The sequence below is a fragment of the Myotis yumanensis genome, unplaced genomic scaffold (assembly GCF_028538775.1).
Source record: "Myotis yumanensis isolate MYYU_CA2020_CCGP unplaced genomic scaffold, mMyoYum1.0.hap1 SCAF_5, whole genome shotgun sequence".
Classification (NCBI taxonomy): domain Eukaryota; kingdom Metazoa; phylum Chordata; class Mammalia; order Chiroptera; family Vespertilionidae; genus Myotis; species Myotis yumanensis.
In genome coordinates, this window is record NW_027223756.1 from 65958505 (window position 1) to 65962879 (window position 4375).

General features: G+C 39.0%; 1 non-coding gene across 1 annotated transcript; it reads right to left on the reverse strand.

Annotated features, from left to right (window-relative positions):
- Positions 1 to 202: 202 nt before the first annotated feature.
- Positions 203 to 350, reverse strand: LOC139011887 (small nucleolar RNA SNORA57). Its single transcript, XR_011471702.1, has one exon. It is a non-coding gene; the product is annotated as a small nucleolar RNA SNORA57 (small nucleolar RNA).
- Positions 351 to 4375: the final 4025 nt, after the last annotated feature.

Sequence of the window (4375 nt, forward strand, 5' to 3'; positions counted from 1 at the left end):
AAATTCTCTGGTAAAATTAGCATCAGAGACTAGTCATAAAATATGTTTCAGGAGTCATAGGAATCAACATCTTTTCAAGAATGCTACGATAGTTTAAAGAATGTTTTGATAAATGTTTTATAGCATAAGTGACAAAATCAATTATCAAACATTTGTATTATTTGTTAAAGGGGGTGTTGAAAACCTATTTTCAATTTTTTTTCCGTGTCCCGGCGCTTGAGGATAGAACCGGAGGACTGGCAACCGTCGGCACCGAAGGCATGACGCCGAGGGGCCGGACCCCTCTCGCTCTGCCTCCGTACATTACGGGGACCGGGACCGCAGGCCCGAACCCCGCCAAGAAGAGGAGGGTTATTTTCAATTTTTAAAAGGACTGGTTAATGTGTCCCTGTCTAAAAAGCAAGGGTAGCTTGGCTTGGCTAGTAGAGCTTTTCACCAAGATGGAAAGAAAGAGAGAGTAGCATGAAAGAAATAAGCAAAACTGAAAACCAAATGAAGCAGAAAGCTAATCATGTAAGTCAAAATGGTAGACTGATTGAGGCAATGGACGATGACCATGGGCATGAGCATAAGGAAGAATCAAGTCAGAGAGGGTGCAGGTGTGAGTGATTACAAGGGAAAGCATATGTTCCATGTGCCTGGAAACTTGGGTGCTTAAAATGTTCAAAAGGGACAATCATGAAAAGTGCTGATTGTGTTTCAGTAGACACTCTCAAGGGGATTGGGGAAGCTAGTGGAAGGTAAAGGAGGGATGAATGGTAATGGAAAGAGACTTCACTAGAGGGTGGTAAACACACGATGCAATACACAGATGATTTATTATGTATACCTGCAACCTGTATAATGTTATTAACCCATGTCACGCTAATAAATTCAATTAAAAATAAATAATTAAAAAATTAAGTTTTTCTACAACAACAACAAAAAGGAATCAATTGTTCTGCTTATACAACAACTACCGAAAGGATAATTTACCAGTAGTTTTAATTCATAGCCATTTTTGTAGGAATGTAAACTAATCATTCAGTATTTTACTTTAACACCTAATCACTTATTAATTTTATAAAGGAGTTAACATAATTACATCACATCGTATGCTTTTATGATTAAGCAGGTGGTAAAGCTTAGACTGGAAGCTTCTTCTGTCAAAAAAGAAACTTCCGCCTACGTCGGAAATGAATGTGCTTGCAAGGCAGCAGCAATTGGTTTATGATCTGTTCATGCAGGGAAGCCATCATTAAAGGCTCCATCAGCAGCAGCACAACTTTGACAGAACCCACAGCATAATTAGTTTTTAACACGCTAAAATTGATGAGCAACTTTCCAAGTGTAATTATATTCTATATGTTTGCTCATGGTGCATGCTGTGCAGGGAGAAATGGGAACTCACAAATGTGTCAAAGTTCTCTGATTAAATCAAAGTACATGTTTGGGTATTTTCTTTCTCTTTATAGTTTTTAGGTATAAAAATGTGTGTGTGTATGTGTGTGTGCATATGTGTGTGTGTGTGCATGTGTGCACATGCATGCTTTGGAAACTCCCATTTTCTAATGCGCTGCCGAAAGAACAAAGCAGAAAAGAGAGAGAATAAAGGTAAATGAAAGGGAAGTATGTCGACCTCCAGTCATTTCTGAGGGAGTTGGACCTAAAAGAAAAACAATGAAGCAGAATGTTTAGCAGTTGTATGAGAGAGTATGACATAGAACAATCTTATTTTTTTTTTTTTGCAGTCCGTTATAAATAGCCATGTGGAGGTCTTAACATTGTACACCACCATGAAACAGGTTAGTCTTTAGGCGTTTTGTCTATCTGTTGATGAAAAGAAAATCAAGGGGTGGTTAAAGTTGCTGAAACTTCTGAAATCAAGGTCTCACTTGACCAGTAAACCTGAGCTATTCATCATGCTGCCATGTAAGATTGAGAAAAAAGTGGATGGTGACCATTTAAAGAATAAATTTCACCATTTCATTTGTCCTGAACTGTGTCTAATATCACAGAATAATCATTAGGCTAACGATGCATGATTGACCTGAAACATGCTGGGAGAAGCTGATTTTTCTCCCCGAGGGGACAGTTAGGTGAAAGTTGAAAAAAAAAGGCTCACTAACATGTTAATTTAATCAGGACTGGCTTTATTTTATAAAGGTTGAGTACTGCACAGGTGCTCTGCTAACTCTGGAGGGCAAGACTGCTGACTCAGGCCACAACTTATACTTCCTTTTGTTGCTCATCACTGGCCTCCAGGGACTCCGCTACTTCGCTTTTCTCTTTAAGAAATGTCAATATCACTGAATGTCTTGCAGTTTCTCTCTCGGAAGACTGTTGTTTAGTGACAGGTACTCTGCATCTAGAATACCATTTACAATGGCCGCTTGTGTAAAGAGAAATGGCCACTTATCTGTTGAAGAGAAAACCACAGGCCCAATATGGCATCAGTTGTGCTAAATTAATGGTATCAAACTTAGATTTAATACCTCCCCTAATTGCTATTTAACCTCCCTTGGAAATAGTCTTAGTCAACCAGTCTGGAATTTCCTGGTTAAGCACCAGTAAGGTAATCTGTCGCATGATCCCTTTCCATATCCTATAAAGAGAAAAGACACTGTATGACAAAACCCTTGACATTCCCACCCCCTGCCCTCCAAAGATGTCCTCTTCTGAAAATAATCCTTTCTTTTTGTTAGTTCATAGCTCCCTGCCCCACCCTTCTTCCTTTACAAACTGTCCATTTTGTTCAATCCCTTGGAGTGCCTATCTAGTTGCTAGATAGGATGCTGTATGATCCATGAATCACTTAATAAAGCCAATTCGATTTTCTAATTTACTCGGTTGAATTTTAACATATACTATTGGGGTACAGAGACTATAAGAATCATGAAAACCTAATACAATTTCCCATATTAATTATATCTATTATTATTAAGTTTTTCTTGTCTGGGCACAGACAGGTTTAAAATGGACTGACATGTGTTTTCTCTCCTTTAACGAATCACTTTCATTTCCAGAAATCAGAAACAGGAGTCAAGGAAATGGGAGACACAAAAGGTTTGCATTATAAATCTGGGAGTAGGCAGATCCATAAGAATGCATGCATAAATACATTAGGAATGACCTTGAGAGTGGTTAGTAGACATGCTGCATTTTTTAACAGGGCACTACTAAAAGAGCATACAATATCTATTATAAAAATTTAATTTTCATTTTGGACTGAATTCTCTCCCCCCCCCCCCCGTTTCAATATGAAGAATTAAAATAGAGACTGTGATATTAATAAGCAATGAACAGCTTTCTCTCCCAGTATAACCTAGACCAGGTTTTAAAAGAACAGCTCTTTCAGTGGATCCCCATTGAAGTTCAGAGCTAAAATTAGTCTGCCTGAGGCACTGCATGGGGAGTGAGGTTGTCTGTGCTGATAAGACATGACTGTCATCCCTGGCATTAAAGAGGCTCAAGTTGTAGCCACCTGGGGAAGCATACCACTGAGCTGCGATATCAGTTGTGTTCTGATCTTGCAAGATCCTGGGACACCTACTACATAATCACACTAGAGAATAAGCTAGTACCCAGATAATGCCAGTGATGAAACCACTTCCTATTCAGAGTAATTATAAACACAACTGGAAACTAATGAAAGTAGTTTCGTACCCACGCAGTGCTTTCAGAAATATTTGCCCAAGTTTCCTTGACACCCTATGACCTGCAGTGTTCTTCATAAAATGGGATTAAAGCATAAAAGAGAATTCCTCAAAACAGAAGAGCTAACTCTTATAAAGCTATTAAGAAACTGTATAGTGAGTGAATGACTAGGCTCCCTTACTAGTCAGGCTGTTTATTCTCACCTGCTTAGAGGCATGAGGGATTCAAATTAAAAATGCCTGCATGGCCATGGAATACTTCAAGTGATGAATGCTAAATTCATAAATGCTGAGTGTATGGAGTAATTAACTTAGAACATGTTTCACCTCACTAACTTTTTTCTGTTCCTCCTCACCTTCAATGGCCAGGATGCAGGGTTAACTGATGGGCCTCCCAAGGAGCCCCTGCAAATGTACAGGGAACTCACACAACTTAACAAAAGGAAGATAAACAATCCAATCAAAAAATGGGCAAAGGACCTAAATAGACATTTTTCAAAAACAGAAGGCCAAGAGGCATATGAAAAAAATGCTCAAAGTCACTAATCTTCCTAGATATGCAAATCAAAACAAGAATGAGGTAATACTTCACACCAGTCAGAATGACTATCATCAACAAATCAACAAAGGACAAGTGCTGGCGAGGATGTGGAGAAAAAGGAATCCTCCTTCACTGCTGGTGGGAATGCAGACTGGTGCAGCCACTGTGGAGAACAGTATGGCGTTTCCTCAAAAAACTA